At 46.0% G+C, this 19,331-nt stretch overlaps 1 long non-coding RNA gene across 3 annotated transcripts in view; it reads left to right on the plus strand.

Annotated features, from left to right (window-relative positions):
• Window positions 1–19,331, plus strand: part of LOC144823144 (uncharacterized) — a 683,784-nt gene that overhangs the window by 574,660 nt on the left and 89,793 nt on the right. The window contains exon 6 of one of the 3 annotated variants that reach the window (XR_013608744.1): window positions 18,831–18,935. The exons of the other annotated variants lie outside the window; for them this stretch is intronic. This is a non-coding gene — a long non-coding RNA (uncharacterized LOC144823144). Of the gene's footprint in view, window positions 1–18,830; window positions 18,936–19,331 lie in introns of those variants that run through there. 3 annotated transcript variants of the gene reach the window in all.

Below are 19,331 nucleotides of genomic sequence, written 5' to 3' on the forward strand. Positions count from 1 at the left end.
AAGCCTCAAGGCCTTTTTGTCAAACTGGGGGAAGGAACAGACAATGGGCAAATAACTAGTAGTGCATTGACTGAGGAGGAGATTTTGTTGCTTACTGAGGAAGAAAGGAAAAGACAGAGAGTAAATGCAACTAGTGAATTTAATTCCTGGGTCTCAGATAGAGCCAGCAATGAGAACAGCCACCAAACATTGGGACAAAACATCCAGTCTGCAGGGCCTGTTTCTCCTGCACCTCAATTCTCATCCCCTCTTCCAGCAACTTCAATTTACCCATCACTTTCAGGCCCCTACAACCAGTGTGAAAGACATAACACACCTGAGCAAGCACTGGCTTCAATACAAAGCTTAGCACGTGTACCTTATTTCCACATATCCCTGGAAGGTGATTTAACTAGGGTACCTGACATACCAACTAACGCCAGAGAGGGCAGTTTTAGACCACCAGTCTTGAATGGGCACTTATCCTTAGGAGGGGACATGCTACATGCTTTTGAATCCCCAGCCCAACCTTCCACTTTTGGTCTGAGTGAAGATTTAGGGCTGAGTGCAAAAGAGAGAAAAGATGAGGAGGAACATGAGCAGTTGACACACCTGAGGAAAGAGGCAGATGAGTTCCAAGAAGAAGTAAACACTGATAGGGAGGAAATACAACGCTCCATTAATAAACTACAGGATAAGCTAGAGAGAAGGGAACGGCTGATACATATACGGTCACAAACACGGACCCTAAAGGGAAAGGGTGAGAACTCATATACTGATGACATACTATTGAACACTAAAATAACTGCACCAAAAATAGTGTTGGGGGGGACAGCCATGCTAAAACCATGGACGCCCTTGGAGGCAACCCAAATGACTAAGGACGCGCCTGACCCACTGACTGCCAGTGTAAAATATTATGAGTGGCTTCATAAAATATGTATTGCCTATACCCCCCTCCCGCGAGATGTAGAAATGCTATTAAAAATAGGATATGGGAGCAGATGGTCTTTAGTAAAAAGTGCATTCCAAATTCCACAGGAAAGGAATTTTGGACCATACGGACTAATAATATGGATGTCACAGAAAATAGATTGATTCATTGGTTAGAGTCTATCAGGGACACAATTAATGGGCTAGCAGTTAAACATGGTGATTTTTCTGAAGTCACTGCCACGTTGCAGAAGCCAGGTGAGTCAGTTGCTGATTACATCTTAAGGTACAATGAAGCATGGGATAACAGTGCAGGGGTACCACGCACCACAGAGGCCTATAAGGTATTGGCTACGCAAACCCTTATGAATGGATTGCTAGCTTCTGTGGCCCACAGTTGTAAATTACGCCACCCTGATTGGTCCACTAAAGGATATAACGAGTTGTGCACGGTTCTCATAACTATGGAAAGAGATGGTATTTTTAAGGTAAGAAAGGACATCACTAAAAATGACAAAGGAATGATGTTGCAGCAAATACAAAGAGAGGAGGAGCCAGAGGGAATGTACTATCAGGGGGCACAGCAAAGACAGGATAATGGACAAGGATACCAGAGGAGAGACAAGAGTGGGGATCGGTGCTATAATTGCCAGAGGTATGGGCACTGGGCACGCAATTGTAGAAATAATAGAGGTAGAAGGGACTGGAATGAGAGAAGTGACCAGTATAATAGAAATGATAGAAACAGGAATGAAAGGTCAGACAGAAATGAGACCCAGCCATCTGCACCACCCATGCCCAGAGACCTGAAGCAGACCCAGCACTCCATGAGGAATCCTTTCCAGGAGCAACATGGATCAGCATAGGACAACGCGGAGAGAGAGATGGGACAAACTGCAGCAACCAGAGCCCAGTGCTTTATGATGAAGGTATCCGAGACACCAGAGGAGAATCCCATGTTTCAAATTAAGGTAGGAGATAAAGAGATCGATTTCCTAATAGACAGTGGTGCAACCCTATCTGCAGTAAGAAACAAGTTGGGTCCTGGTAGTGGTGAAACAGTCACTACTATAGCGGTAAATGGAATGATGATGCATGAAGAATTGTCAGAACCCCTACCAGTTTCTGTTGATGACTTCACAATGACACATCAGTTTCTGCTGTCACCAGATGCACCCATCAATTTGCTGGGGAGAGACCTCCTCTGTAAATTGCATGCAACATTATATTTTTCACAAAATGGGATTTACTTACAAGTACCTGAGAACAGGTTAGAATTGGCTAATAGAGCACTTACTGCTTGCAAATTAAGTGAGGACTCTGTGTTATGTGCACCCCCTGTCTTCTCTCTCTCTCCAACACGTTACCAATGGACTCCATTACATGGAGATTTTTATGAAAACATGTTTCAAGAACTGTTTAAATACAGCCCTGACATTGAGAGTGCATTGGTCACTCATTTAGTGCAGTTGACATTAGTACCTGAGCCCATACACTGTACTGCAGCATTTTTCACAGGAGCAGTGCCTGAATGGTACGCCTACAGGGCAGACAAACATTTGCACTGGACAATGGAGTTGTTTGAGCACACATTATATGTAGGAAAAGAAGGGTGTGCAGTGAGCATTAAACTGGGACCACAGGAAATGAGATTATTTCAAGTGCGAGATTCTGAACCACATGTATCCATAGCTGTAGCACCAGGTTACTACCCTAAGGATTTGGGCCCCATGGTCAAACGCCTTCAGGACTTACCTAGAACAAAGGATTTTACATTTCCTTTAGGACTGGTGTCCGTGTTAGGAGATGGAGAAGGGTGGTGTTGGACGTTGTGTATGAACAGAAAGGACAGGACTGCAGTTTTTGACAAACTTGAAGGGAATATGGCTTTACAGCTGACTAAAAATAAAATCCTAGAGCAAGTGAACTCAGAGGTCTGGGCAAAACACAAAAATGAGGCAGGATTATTGAAAACATGCCCTCCCCATAAAGTGACACTTAAAGAGAATGCTGAATTACCTTATGTCCGTCAGTATAGGCTGTCACCTCAGGCTGAGGAGGGAATAAAACCTGTGATTGAATCTCTCTTGCAGCAAGGTATCATTAAAAAGACATCCAGCCCCTGTAATAGTCCTATCATTCCATTACCCAAGGGCAATACTGGGCAGTATAGGTTCATACAGGACTTACGACAGATAAACAACATTGTGGTTCCCTTAGCACCTGTTGTGCCTGACACAAATACCATATTATCTTCTATACCTGTAGAGGCAGAGTACTTTTCAGTCATTGATCTCTCCTCTGCATTTTTCAGTATTAGAGTCCATCCAGAGAGCGAGTACCTTTTTGCTTTCACAGTGAAAGATACCCAATATACTTTCAGAAGACTGGCACAAGGCTATACTGAGAGTCCCACGGTCTATGCGCAGGCAGTAAAGAGAGACCTGGATAGCCTACACCTGGAAGGAGGTAGCATCATCTTGCAGTATGCTGAGATGAGACCCCTGACCATGACTGTGTTGAAGTTGTAGAGACATGCACCACACCCAGACCAGACTTGCAGCAAACACCATTAGAAAAAACTGACTATGAATGGTACACTGATGGTTCCTCCAGCAGACTAACAGACACTGATTACAGAGCAGGGTATGCTATAACAACAGTAGACACCATAATTGAAAGTGCAGCCCTCCCACCTGGCACATCTGCCCAGCAAGCCGAGCTGTATGCTGTCACAAGGGCATGCATCCTAGCTGAGGGGAAAGATGTTAATATTTACACTGATTCACGTTATGCCTTTGGAGTTGTCCATGATTTTGGCCAGCTGTGGCAGTATCGTGGTTTCATTACAGCAGCAGGACGCCCCATTCAAAATGGTTCCTTAGTAAAGAATTTACTACAGGCAATACTACTGCCCAACAGAATAGCAGTAATAAAATGTGAGGCACATACAGGAGCTAATACTGAGATAGCCAGAGGTAACGCGATGGCTGACACAGCAGCAAAAGAGAGCATGTTACAGCCAGTGCAGATGGTGCCTTCAATGGCAAAAAGTATTCCAAAAATACAACTGATTCAGAGACAACTGTTGCTAGCTGATGTGAAAGAAGCACAATGGTCTGCACCTCCAGAGGAAGAAAGAGCGTGGAGTGATGCTGGATGTGAGCCAAATGATGAGGGATTGTGGGTACACCAGGATGGGAGGCCTGTGGCCCCACGCAGTATGTTCCTGCCCCTTACAAGGCTTGCCCATGGACCCACTCACATGGCTCAAGGAGGGATGAATGCTTTGATTAGACAAGAATGGTTTGCACCAGGGATAACAGCTTTTACTGCTCAATTCTGCTCCCAATGTCTTGTCTGTGCCCAACATGCTAAAGGTCGGTCCCCCGCTACCCATGATCACTTGCCAGTACCAGAGGGTCCCTTTACCAACCTTCAAATAGACTTCGCCTACATGCCCCCAGTGAATGGATTCAAATATTTGTTGGTATGTGTGGATCAGTTTTCAAAATGGGTGGAGGCATTTGCCACTAGGAAGAATGATGCAGCAACTGTTGTGCGATGCTTGATGAATGATATAATACCCCGATTTGGGGTTCCCCAGAGCATAAACAGTGACAGAGGGGGTGAATTTGTTGCTGCCATTGTGGAAAAGATGTGTGAGTGTTTGGGAATAGAGTGGAAACTGCATGCCCCTTACCACCCACAAAGTTCAGGGCAGGTGGAGAGAATGAACTCCACAATAAAACATAAATTAGCCAAAACAACTGATGCAACAGGCCTGAAATGGCCAGAGGCGCTGCCTTTGGTGCTGCATGCCATAAGAGCAACACCATCTAGAACAACTCTCTTGTCCCCACATGAGGTATTGATGGGGCGGCCTATGTCGGTGGGGTTGAGGTTGCCTCTCACAGCATCCCAAGCAGCACTGCTGTGGACGGATGAGCAGATTTCTGACTATGCTGTACAATTATCAGTGGTATTGAGGCATCACCATCTCCAGGTGAAGGAAGCTTTGCCCCATCCTTCCTTAGAACAAACACACCCTTTTAAACCTGGCGACATGGTCATGGTGAGAAAAATAAAAAATGTTTCTCTTACTTCTAGGTGGACTGGACCCCACGTTGTGCTCCTGGTTACCAGAACATCGCTAAAGGTGGAGGGACGTCCCGAGTGGCTGCACGGAACACGATGCAGAGCTGCACCAACAACGCCTGAGGCAGAGTCACCTTTAACAGATGAGCAACGACCACACGTGGAGCAGCGCGAAACACAGGACAAGGGGGAGACAGACCAGACCTTTCCTAACATCAACGCTGAGGGTCCTTCATCAAGTGTCCCAGGAACGGTGACACCAACTGATGCTGTTGAGTGAAGCACGCAGGGCAGGTCCGTGAAACCGCCCCTGAACAAGACGACTACGGACCAGGAGGAGAAGCAGATGACAGCACACCACAAGAACTTTCATTATTGACACTTACAGAAAGTACCCTGGAACTGAGACAGAAAGGCACTGCCTAACAACATTTTAAATCTGAAAGTGACATTTACCACTGTCCAGAAAATGCATTGCATTATGCTAACAATATTTTTGAGTACCATAATTATGTGTGTGCTACCTGTACTGCAACAACCTGCTGACCATCCCCTCATTGCAGTACATGAGAAAGTTGCCCAGGCTTTAGGTCTTCAAAATTGCTGGATTTGTAGAGAGTTATCCAGACACCCCAGTGACCCTATTGGCCTTTATGAAACGCCTGTGCCTATACAAAATTATGCGCAAGGAATAGGATGCCTCATATCCAATGTAACATGGGATTGTGGAGAAGGAAGGATTGGATGGTACCCACGGTGTACCATACTGCCAAATATTCAAGCCCAATACCAAGTGTCTCCTACAGTAGAATACAAAGACAAGGAAAAAGCATTTCCTGTATGTTTAAAGCATCGTGTTTCAGGATATAACCCAGCTTCGCAATACTTAGGACATTTAAAAAGTAGCCAATGTCCCAACATATTAGAATTTGATAATATCACAGGGAATTGGAACATAAAAGACAGACAGTTAGTAAGTAGGAACTGGACAGCTAAGGTAAGGGGAAAACAAGTAAACTATACTTTGCATTACTGGAACATCACTGTAGATGGGGAGACACTGTTAGTAACACCTGATGGTCTTCTATATGATCCATTTATTGAGCAAAAGAATAAGCACGCTAGGGCACCAAATGTGATTTCTAAAATATTAGAATACCCCTTATGGTCAGCTCGCTGCTCATACATGGCACCATGGGCAAATGTTACGCTTATAAATTCTTCATGGATTGATTACAAATGGTGTGATCAATTCCAAAACACTTTCCCTGAAGGGGTAGGCCTTCCACTCAGTAAATATCACACATTAGACACACAGTTACAGGGCGAATGTATTTTGTTTGTGGCACTAAAGCACACAAGGTGCTTCCCCGGCACTGGGAAGGCATGTGTGCTATTTCTTACCTTACACCAAACATTTCAGTCGTGCCACGCATTGCAGCCCATGAGCCACTAAATTTGGGGAGTTTTGCTCATAGATATAAAAAAGATATACATGCACCTATTCTGGAAACTAGACGGGGCCTATTCTTTGAACTAATGCGTATATTTATCCCTGGATATGGGGTATATGATTTAGAATTGGCTCTAGTTAATATGTCTGCTGAGCTAGCTGTAGCATTCAATGCAACAAGAGATGCACTTCAACAGTTGCAGATGGAAATTAACTCAGTAGCTGCCATGACTATTCAACATCGGATTGCACTTGACCTCCTGACACTACAACAAGGAGGACTGTGCGTTTTATTAAATTCCTCCTGCTGTTATTTTTTAAACAAAAGTGGGAACATAGCAAGGGATGTGGCACAAATTAAGAATGTAGTTCAAATATTCCGTGGAGCAGGGAAACTTACAGATTCTGATGACTGGTCCTGGCTATGGTCATGGCTACCAACAGGATGGTTAAAGCACTTACTTTTAGCACTACTGGGTATCTTTTTAACAATAGTGATATTTTTGTGTTGTCTTCAGTGTTGCTGCTCCATGGTACAGCAATGGTGTACTAAAAGCATCCATTCAATTTCCGCAGTTAAAATTCTACCTCCTACAGAGCAGGAGGTAGCCTACAAATATCTCCAAATACAACAGGATGTAGAGAAAGCACACAAAGAAACATTTCAATTAATGGCTATAGAGATATAATATAAAAGCATTAAGTATTGGTATATCATTTTATCTATGTAGAAAATTGAATACGTCTTGGATGGGTCTACGCCAATATATGCATGTTATTTAAACACTGTGTGATGCTAGTCAAAGATAAGTACAGTTTCGATATTTCTACCATATGTATATATTCATATTTTTCTTACAATGGTATTTGATATTGCTATCAAAAAGGAGGGATATTGTGGGGAAAAATATATCTCAATTCCATATTCTCCTCCACACTATCTCAGACCTTCTGAGTTAACCGCTCTGACCAAGCTGCTTGCTCCGTGCTCCTGAGCACCCCTCCCCTTAGAAATCTATTAACTCCTGACCCCATGACCTGTAGTGCCCTCATTGACACGTCATAGGTTAACAGCTGTGGAAAGCCTCTGAATCTTGCAGGATGGCTTAAACTTGCTTTATGGCCCCTTGTGCCCATATATTGCTCTATGTTCTTGGCCTGCATGGCACTTCTATTTGTATATGTATAACCGTATTTGGCCTTGGCCACATCTTATGAGTTTACTGATGACTGCACTTTCTGCCCTATATATTCTGCTGTGACTATTCATGAGGGGCAGAAGAAGCTTGTTCCAAGACGTGACACTGCGTCTGCATTCTGCCTTGGCATGCCAATAAACGGACAAAGGTGCAAGAACATTTCCTGTGTTTTGGGAGGCAGCTGTGGTTTATTTGCTTTGGGTCGCTCTGCGGAGGGTTGGAGGATTTATTGCCCAACTTAATGGATTTATTACCTAACAACCGCCACCCTGGCGGTCACATCCTGTATGTTTAACATTGCGGCGGGTGCTGCTGGAAGCAGCACCCGCCGCAATGTTAAAAATGCAAGCAGTGCATTTGCATGCACAAAGCGGCAGGCACCGCGCGGTGCCTGCCGCTTCGTGCATGCAAATGCAGGGGGGTACCATAGGTACCCCCCATGTGCACCCCCACCCCCCTCTTCAGCCTGGGGGCCCGCAACGGGTCCCCAAAGAAAAGACCGTATGCCTTTCCGTGGCGGCATTGCCGCCGCGGAAAGGCATATCAAATTGCAAATCCTAATATGGCTGGCGGTGTCTGACAGACACTGCCACCATTTTAGAGCTTTTCCGCTGCGGTCTCGCGGCGTAAAAGCGGCAGACGGTCTTGCCGTCCGCAGATGACACTCCCTCCCCCGCATCCTAATTCGGCGGGGGGGGGTCATTTCTCTGAACGCAGCGGTGAATCCGCATCCTCCGGGCCGGCGGTGGCTTCCGCCGGCCCGGAGGATGCGGATTCACCGTAATCGGGCCCATAGTTTCCATTCCATTGTCCGGGTATGAAATAGAATGTGTGTATTTGGCAAGGGCAATTTATTTTAAAATCTCACGGTAGACATTTTTTGTTTCATCAGAATAGGGACGGAGAAGGGCCAGTTGCAGCCCTGGTTGATGTTAGCAGGCGTGTGTAATTGGGGTAGTGATCCGCCGCCTGAGCCCGGCTACAGCCCTGGTTGATGTTAGCAGGCGCGTGTAATGTCATTGAATGAGAGAGCTATCAGCCGCGGGTAAATCCGTAATGAGAGAGTTCAGTGACAGCGAGTAGGAGAGGCTGCAGTAATTGTCCCCGCAGACACGCTCCTTTGCGTGTTCCCCCGCTTGAGGCCCAAGCGGGGGAACACTGTTTGATGTTAGCAGGCGCGTGTTCCCCCACTTGAGGCCCAGCTGCAGCCCTGGTTGATGTTATCCGGCGCGTGTAATTAGTGTACTGATCCGCCGCCTGAGCCCGGCTAGAGCCCTGGTTGATGGTAGCAGGCGCGTCTAATTTCGTTGAATGAGAGAGTTCAGTAACAGCGCGTTTGTCATGCCCCCAGCACACGCCCACAGCAGACTATCTTCTGATTAATGTATGACCCACATGGCATGAGGGGCGGAACGTAGCACACGCCCCCAGCGTTTCTCACGACCCCAGCGTGCCCCTTGATGCGGCGCAATTGCGTTCACATGGCATGAAGGACGGGCACACGCCCCCAGCGGGCACCTTGATGCTGCGCAGCAACGTAATTGGCGCTTGTATGTACGACTCACATGGCATGAAGGGTGGACACACGCCACCACCTTTTGTCACGCTTCCAGCACACGCCCACAGCCCACGATGTGATGACCGTACCACACGCCCCCAGCGTTAGTCAGGCCCCAGCCCACGCCCACAGCACAACGCAGACACGCCTACAAGGGACTACTTTGCTGGCACGGTTTTTTTACCTTTTAAATGTATATGGTGTCCTACGGTACAATTGTATGTCTTGCACTGTATGATTGTGATGAACACCACTGCTTCTTGAAAAGTTAATAGAAACAATTAAAAAAAGAAAATGTATATGGTGGCTGTCTGCATAGCCTATGTCCTTCTGCTGCAACTGCCCTTTCCAACGCTGTATTGGGTGTTGTGATTGGTGCTGTGGTTTGGGCTCTCTCTTTATAATATTAGTATGGATAACGTCTTGAATATGAATCTTTGGCATCTGTTAAATCAATTGGGAGACTGAGAGAACCAGATCAGACTTCAATTTGGCCAAAACTAGTGATGTAGCCACCAGTGTTGAAATATAAACCATTTGACCCTTCCCTATCGTCATCTCTGAGGGGGAGTCACAATGCCAAACAGTGCCGAGTATGCATCCAGGGCAATGACACATCCTAGCTTTTGGCTTACCTCAGAAGAGTTGCCCTGCCAAAAACCTTTAAGACACCTACATGTAACCATCATATGTAACCAATCGCCGTTGGCCTGCTTGCACCTAAAGCTGCTGGATTCTGCCCCTGGATAAATTTTTGGACTTTGGCAAGCGTATAGCGTATAGTACAACATCCATTTTCTAAAGAAAGCCATCCTTCTCAGATTAGCAGCAAGCACCACCTTAGAGTTCACCGGATCGAACTGCCATTAGGAGTTATCAAGTCAACACCCCGTCGATGAGACTATAGATTATAACAAATCCCAGATCAATGCCTTATTGCCTTTGGGGTAGAGTCATATACCATTTCCCTATGCCTCGTAATTTAGAGATGAGGTAGGCTTTCCCTAGAACATCTATGAACGATTCTTCCCAAATATATCCCAAACAAAAATGCTTAATTTGTGCAAAGCTGAAAAAAAGAGATACAGCAAGCTTGAGGTTCACCTCAACCAGCCTACCCTATAGGGAAAATTCTTCATTATGGTAGACATCCTGCACCCTTTTATACCCCAGGCACGACCAATGATTACATGTAGGGATTGATAAATGTAGCACCAATAGACTATAATCTACTAGGATGTTCCATATTCTTGAGGTCTTGTACCTGGATTTTTTTGGCAGCCTTGGAATTTCAAAAAAGTGGAGAGGCCTATTTCAAACATCTTTAAAATAAGTTCAAGGTAAAAGTCATCTTCCCTCGAGCTAACTGAAGAAGGCCTTTTCAACCAATCCAGGAGTGCTGCATAGTAGTAGGTATTTAATTGGGGAGTGCCAGACACCCTTCTTCCGAATCTAACTGCAGCATCTAGATCTTCAACCTAAGTTTCTTACTCTGCATGTATTGACTTGGCCATGTTTTTCCTAATGTTATTGTTCTGCACTCACGTTTACTACTGCTAGGATTGCTTATTTATTGCATCCTAAACCATCCTTCTTTTATTGTGACACCAAGTCTTATTTGATTCTCTTTGTACTTCTAGTGTGTTTGATGTAAGGTTGGTATTTTATCATTTTAGGGGGTGCTTTGTGGTCCCTGGTGGAGAGTGAGTTACTTGGCCATTATTGTACTCAACTATTTTTACACTTACTAGTGCTGGGATTGCGGTTAGTTCTGCGATTACCTAATTTACTAATGCAATACGTTCCCTTTGTGACCCTTGACCTTGCCAGGTAGGTCGCTCCCCCCCCGCTGCAGCTCCACTAGCGCTCTCAGCGTTTTTGTGCCCTGTGATCCTCTGTGCCCCACTGACCTTTTTTTTTTCGTTCCCCTTCTTGCGTGACCTTTTGCCCTGCTCCTCCATGCCCATTCCTCAAAGTTCCCGCCGCTGCTGCCCCTGCGGCCCATTCCTCACAGTTCCCGCCGCTGCTGCCCCTGCGGCCCTGCCCCCCGGGCCTATTTCCTGCCCCCTGCCTCCCAGCTGCCCCTCCCTCCCACCTACCCTTAAAAAGGCGGCCGCTGGTGCGCCGAAGGCACGTCTGAGGCAATCCTGTCTGCGCCCGTCCGCACCTGGACTGCATCCAGCGCGAGAACCCCTGGCCCCCTCGCCAACCACGAAGACCGCCTCCGATACAACGCCAACACCCTCATCGCTCTCAACCCAGGACTGGCCCCCACCTGCTGCATGGCCTACCCGAAGCGCACCCACGGTCCCTTCACCTGCCAGAACTGCAGCTTCTCCTGCATCAAAGACACAGAATCCCGCCACAACAGAACACAACAAGCTCCGATGCATCCTGATCAACACCCGCTCCGCTCGCAAACACGCCGTCGAGCTCAGGGACCTACTCGACACTACATCACCAGACGTCGCCTTCCTTACGGAGACATGGATGAACTAAGCCTCTTCTCCAGACATCGCCATAGCCATCCCCGACCCCTGACCCTGTGAGGAGCATTCGGGACGACTTGGGAGCCCATACATTTACCTGCTTTGGCTGTTTGCTGTGTGCTGTTGTCCGTTCACGGCTCGCCGCTCCCGCTGCGCGGGAGCCGCTTCGATACGTGGGACCAACTAACCCACCAACGCTGTTGCCCTCCCTCGCTTGCTGGCTGGCTGAACACACCATCGGCGGAGGCTGCAGGGGTAGCGCGGCAGGGACTCACTATCCCAGGAGTCCCTGCTTGACCACGTTACATCCGGTCAGCGCCCCCCTGCGTGCCCCGCCCCCGCCGGCAAAACGAACAAAAGGAGAGTTTTGGCCAATAACTACTGTGACCCTGTGAGGAGCATTCGGGACGACTTGGGAGCCCGTACATTTACCTGCTTTGGCTGTTTGCTGTGTGCTGTTGTCCGTTCACGGCTCGCCGCTCCCGCTGCGCGGGAGCCGCTTCGATACGTGGGACCAACTAACCCACCAACGCTGTTGCCCTCCCTCGCTTGCTGGCTGGCTGAACACACCATCGGCGGAGGCTGCAGGGGTAGCGCGGCAGTGAGTCCCTGCTTGACCACGTTACATCCGGTCAGCGCCCCCCTGCGTGCCCCGCCCCCGCCGGCAAAACGAACAAAAGGAGAGTTTTGGCCAATAACTACTGTGACCCTGTGAGGAGCATTCGGGACGACTTGGGAGCCCGTACATTTACCTGCTTTGGCTGTTTGCTGTGTGCTGTTGTCCGTTCACGGCTCGCCGCTCCCGCTGCGCGGGAGCCGCTTCGATACGTGGGACCAACTAACCCACCAACGCTGTTGCCCTCCCTCGCTTGCTGGCTGGCTGAACACACCATCGGCGGAGGCTGCAGGGGTAGCGCGGCAGGGACTCACTATCCCAGGAGTCCCTGCTTGACCACGTTACATCCGGTCAGCGCCCCCCTGCGTGCCCCGCCGGCAAAACGAACAAAAGGAGAGTTTTGGCCAATAACTACTGTGACCCTGTGAGGAGCATTCGGGACGACTTGGGAGCCCGTACATTTACCTGCTTTGGCTGTTTGCTGTGTGCTGTTGTCCGTTCACGGCTCGCCGCTTCGATACGTGGGACCAACTAACCCACCAACGCTGTTGCCCTCCCTCGCTTGCTGGCTGGCTGAACACACCATCGGCGGAGGCTGCAGGGGTAGCGCGGCAGGGACTCACTATCCCAGGAGTCCCTGCTTGACCACGTTACATCCGGTCAGCGCCCCCCTGCGTGCCCCGCCCCTCGCCGCCCTTCCTACAACATCGGGAGAGAGCACGCTCTGCGGGACGCAGGCGGGACGCCAGGCGAAGCCCGGGCAAAGGGCGGGCCGTCTGGGGCCGTCCGGGGCCAGCAGGGGCCGGGACGGGCCACCCCCCCAACACCTAAGGTAAACTAGAAGCGCATTGCGTGGGGGTTTATATCATCATAGCCCACGGCGATATTTGACTCTTATGTCTGCATATTCCCCAATGGCTACCCGCTCTGGCAGATGCTCGCGCAGAGGGGGAAATTCCACGCTGGGGACCATGGATAATTTTATCACACGCGCTGTCTCTGTTGTGGAGAAGGAAATCATCCTAGCAGAACGTAGACTATCACGTGAATACTTGGCGAATAAACGATCCTCTATGGGGTCACTTGCGCAAGCCAAATCTCCGCCAAATATTATTTCATCGGAACCCAATACCCCCTTAATTCCTAGCGACCAGCAACCCTGTGTTGTTGACCCGAGGCCGGACAGTGACCTTTTTCTAATAATGCCAGATCCAGCATTGTCAAACAATATACCAGCTAATAATGTAGTAAGAATTGAGTCTAATACTACAGCGCTTGCCCTACCTGTCTTACCCCCAATAATGATACATGATACTCCTAAAGAACAAGCTCTACAATCACCACCTCAGCAAACAAGTAGGGCTACTGCAAAACGGAAAAGACTACTCACCCCACGCAAAGCATATAGATTAAAGGCTCTAAAACGAATCCGTAGAAACTATATGATTGGGGGAGTTAATTATAAACCACTAGCCACTGATTCTATGATTAATGGGATAGATCGAAGTACCCCTCATGAGTCTGACTTACTGAACATTTCTGCTGGTACTACCCCGGTTATTGATCTTGCTAACAACTCTGAAGCCCCATTAGCACCGGATTTACTGATAGAACGGATGCAATCCCTTATGACAAGCTTATTGCTACCTGTAACGGAAAGATTGAATGGATTAACGGAGCGCCTGGACAATTTTGAGCAAAAGTCCTTGGATAATTTCTTTGCTATAAAATCATTGATTAAACTTCACTCTAAGATTGGACAGGAGTCTATAAGGATGGATGGGAGTTCAATGATCTCTAACCCAGCTCAACCAGCTTGTCCGCCTGGGATTGATAAGGTGGTAGACCTAGGTGGGACAAATGCTGTATTGAGGGGTCCGAGAATGGAGCCCACCGAAGTACAATCAATGACTGGTGGACCACCATTGGCTGCTCCTCCAAAGCCTGCTCCGCGTAGATCCAAACAAATTATCAACACTACCACTTCTTCAACTTCGGTGCATACACAACCTACAAATGGGACGGGACTTATAGCCCCCACACCAGTGTGTGACAAGAGTAATAATGCCCAAACATCAGATGGCAATTTAGGAATGCAAGTGTCAAAGAAGGTTCCAAATGCACAACTTCCACCTGGGTGCCAACCATATGTGGTAGTGCTTACTGGCGTTCCCTCTTTGAAACCTAACAAAAGGGAGTCTTACGACGAACTGAAAAACAAGACCTTATATTGGTTAAGGGAAAACAGACCTCTACCGTACAATGTTAACTGTGAGGTCATTCAAGTCCGAAGAGTTAACTGGTTGGGTTTTAGGCAGAAAGACATTGAAGGGGACTGCATTTTGGTTAATTTTAAAGATCCCTCTGTAGCACAACTCGTGTATAACCAACAGCCACGAAGAAATAACCGAGGAATTGGGACTTGCGACCTCAGTTATTTTTACCCAAAGCAATGGAATCAAGACAGTAGGGCCCGCCGTCAGCCAGGTTTGATGGATAGTAGATTCTCATTCTTTGACCCCCCGACTCCCGTTGGTATAACAAACCCATTAACCAACGAAACGGATAAAAACTGGTCTTGGTGGGGCCATTGACAAACAGAAAAAAACTACAAATCCAATGGATTGCCTTCCCCTATGGCTAGTGTGGACCTGTGGGAACCAAGCACATCACTAAATGCAGGTATTGGTGCTCTGCCTTCTGCATTAGAGTTAACCAAATCCACTAGGGATGGAAATTTCTTAAATGATGAATCTGGGGCCCAGATATGTGGAAATGAGTTATTGGTGGAATCTATTGAGGGGACCTCATTGATCACAGGGGTTAGGCACCAAATCAACATAGTACCAAGTAAACCAAAACGTGATCTGAAAATTATGTCATGGAACATTGCGGGGTTGGTAAGAAACCTTTGTGATAGGAATTGGAGCACCTTTTTGGAGGAACATGATGTTATATTCCTACAAGAAACCTGGGCAACCGATATTGTACATAGATTGGGTTACAAAGCTTTTTTTTGTGGTGCTATTGCATCAGTAAGAGGGAGACCATCAGGAGGTTTAATAATCTGGATTAGTATTTCTCTGGATGTTGTTGTATCACCCTTGTACCTTGCCTCTAAAGATTTGCTCGGGGTAAAGATAGCTACGAAAGATCTGGGCGACATATACATGATAAATGTTTATAATAGACCAAATCCACAAAAAAAAAAGGAATCAGTAGTTATAGAACAACTTAACTCCTATTTGTGTAATCTAGAGACAGACTCGAAAATAATCATAGGTGGGGATTTCAATTGCCGATTCGAGCCCATACTGGGGCTTGAAAACCTATTGGAAGATGAGGACAGAGCTCATAACATCCCGCCCCTAGATAGTGTTAAGTTAGTAAAAAGTACAGTGGCAGCTATACAAATCTATGAAATGACTGTATCCTATAACTTGAGGGCTTGCAATGGACGATTGGATCCAGATAAGCCAGCTAATGACACATTTAGCAAGGGACAGTCAAAATCACTGATTGACTTTATGCTGATTTCAACCAACCTCTGGTACCTATTGTTGGACTTTAAGGTCGTGAACAGATCAGAAAGTGATCACTTCCCCTTACAATTGGGGCTGCAATCAGGTCCTTTTTTGATAACTGCCAGTGAGATCGAACAAGAAAGAGAGGTGGCTGAGGTTGTAGTTTCCAATAATAGAAAAGCAGTAAAATGGCCTAACATTTTGGCAAAAGAAGATATGCTTGTGGGCATTTACAATACTTTCTCAGATATCATCCCCTTATATGAAAACCTAAAGTTGGGTTCTCATGATGTCTTGTTAATGCATAATCATTTAATAGATTCTTTAACTCCCCTCCTGAGCAAACCATGTAATAACAAACATGGTAATACAAGAAGGCAATTGGAACTAGAGACACCTTGGTATAATAGACAGTGTCATCTAGCAAAAACTAATTTAATTAATGCCGTAAAATCCAAAGTTCAGATGAGGGTTAGAGAATGCAGACAAGAATACAAAAGACTTTTGCATAACGCAAAAAAGGAATGGGATGATCTAATCTGGGAAGATCTCCTAAATGCCGCTAGGAAGCACGACCAATGCACCTTCTGGAACTTAATAGCTAAAAATAATAAAACAGGCAGTTCAAACAGAGACTTCTTTTTGGATCAAAAAATCTGGTTTGATCACTTTGAAAATCTCTATGATCAGGTTGGGCCACTTCCTGAGCCCAATTATTCCGGATCTCTCCCTTTGTGCTCTAACATAGAGAAATTCAGCATTAATGAAACACTGTGCGCAATAAAAGCTATTAAGGCAGGAAAGGCTCCGGGGCCTGATAAACTACCTGGTGATTTATTCACCCACAATATTGAAGTATGGTGTCCCTACATAAACTTCTTGTGTAACTCTATCTTGCTGGGAACCCCGATCCCAGAAACTTGGAAAGGGGCTGAAATAGTCACTATTTACAAAAAAGGGGACCGCTACAATCCGGGTAATTACAGACCAATAAGTTTAATTGATATTTTACAGAAAATCTTTGCCAGACACATTTTAAACAGACTTTTAAATTGGGTAGAGGAATCTGAAATCCTTTCAAAATACCAAGCAGGATTCAGAACTAAAACAAGCACCGTGGATCAAGTGTATAGGTTCATGTGTATCTGCTGGAAATACATCCATATAAAGAAGTGTAGTATATATGTGGCATTTGTGGACCTACGCTCAGCGTTCGATCTTGTTCCTCGTCACCTTTTATGGGAAACACTAAGGAAGATGGGGGTTCCAGATGACTTGTTGACTAACCTTATAAAGCTTCATACTGACAACTTTGCCAAAGTTAGATGGGGAAGAAATGGCGAACTTACCCAAGCCATACCGGTAAAAAGGGGGGTCAGGCAAGGGTGCGTGCTGGCCCCAACCCTTTTTTCTTTATTTGTTAATGATATTCCCCTCTATTTGGCACAATGTAATCATGATTCCCCTAAGTTGTGTAATGAGGCAGTCACAGCACTGTTATTTGCTGATGACACCATTTTAATATCCCAAACGCCAAAAGGCCTGCAAAACTTAATCAATAAATTTAATAGTTATTGTGAGATAAAGGGGCTAGAAATTAATTCTTCTAAAACAAAGTACATGGCCATTAATCCCCCTAAAACTTTTAAGAAGAACTTGGCCCTGAACAACTCCAAACTTGACTATGTGGACTTTTTTGATTATTTAGGTATTAGGCTGGATAGCAGAATGTCTTGGATAAACCAACTAGAAAAAAGTAGGCTAATACTCAAGCAAAACTCCCTCCCAATTTTAAAAATCCATGGTGGGAGTAGCTCAAAAGCTATAACTCCTGCGATTGAGGTGTTTAAAGCCAAAGCTCAATCTGCCGCCCTTTATGGGGCCGAGATCTGGGGGCCTTATATAAAGAAAACATTTGATATTGATGAAAATGTTTTCTTTAGACGTCTATTAAGACTACCAGGAAGAACGCCCCTAGTACCAGTATACCTAGATATTAGCTTAAAACGCACTGGTCATTTGAGTTGGCTGAGGCCATTGCTCTACTGGGTAAGATTATGGTCCACCCCGGAACTCGCTGATTACAAAGCAGGACTATTGGAAGTTAAGGAGTTAGATTCCTTTAATTCAATCAAGTGGTTGAGACATGTATCCCATTGGCTCATAAAAATAGGCCTCTCACACTTTTGGGAAACACCTGCGCAATCAATTATTTCGCAAACCATTTGTAAAGAACAAGTAAAATCTGCCTATTGGAACTTTGTGAACACTAATGTATATGAACGCACTACTGGCTCACTAACGCATAAGTTTTTACAATTCAAGGACTACCCCTCATTTGAATATTTTATGGATGAAATTGAGCCACCCTTGGCAAAAACTGTTTACCTCCTCTATAGATACGGGGTTTTACAGATTAATGCGAATACTTGCCGGTGGGGAGGAGCTAAAAATGATCCAATTTGTAAACTGTGTGATTTAAAACAAAGAGAAGACGAGACTCATATTCTCTTTTTTTGCCCGTCATACAGCTTACAACGTAAGAAATGGATCATACCACTTTGTAAAAACCTGGGCACACGCTCTTATAAAGAGGCAGAGCGGTTACTTAGATCCTCAACTGCTAGATTGATAACATTTGGTGTGAGCAGGTACCTTCATGGTGTTTGTTTAACCAGGAAGAAACTTGGAATGATATTGTAAGAATATTAAATGTTTTTATTGCTGGCTTTTTAATTATTTATAATTGTATAAAAATTGTTTTTAATACGGGGTCATGTAATATTGCTGATTGTAGGTTCTACATCTTTATACGATTAATGTATGTCCCTAAAATTACAAACAAATTGTAAATATGGATCGGGGTTCGCACTTATTGCACTTCTGTATATATGAATGTTTTGTTATTTGTAAAACAAATTTTTAACTGTGAATATGTTTGCTTGTTTGTATTATATGTCTGTGTTGGCTTTATGACTAAGTGTCGAATAAAAGCTTTTACAACCATCCCCGACGGATACAAGATCGCCAGCAGAGACAGCACCAACGGAGTTGGAGGAGGAATCACCATCGTCCACAAGAAGACCATCAGGGTCTCAACAAACACCGACGACACTCTCGGCACCACCGAACACATGCACTTCCAGATCCACACGGACACCAAGACCACCCTAAGAGGCACCCTCGTCTACAGACCACCCGGACCCCGACCACAATTCTGCGACGACATCGCTGACTTCATCAGCACGCACGCACTGACCTCCACCTACTACATCCTCCTCGGAGACCTGGACTTCCACCTGGAGAACAACAACGACAGCAACTCCTCCACCCTGACAGACAACCTCGCTCTTGAAGGGGCGGCAAGGGACTGGGAGACATTACAAAACTACAGCTTGGTAAACCACAAAGAAGCACAAAGAGGCAACTTGAATATCAGTAACCAAGTAAACAGAGCTAGAGTACAAAGCAAGTGGGAAAGA

This window comes from Lissotriton helveticus, chromosome 3_1 (genome assembly GCF_964261635.1).
Source record: "Lissotriton helveticus chromosome 3_1, aLisHel1.1, whole genome shotgun sequence".
Lineage (NCBI taxonomy): Eukaryota > Metazoa > Chordata > Amphibia > Caudata > Salamandridae > Lissotriton > Lissotriton helveticus.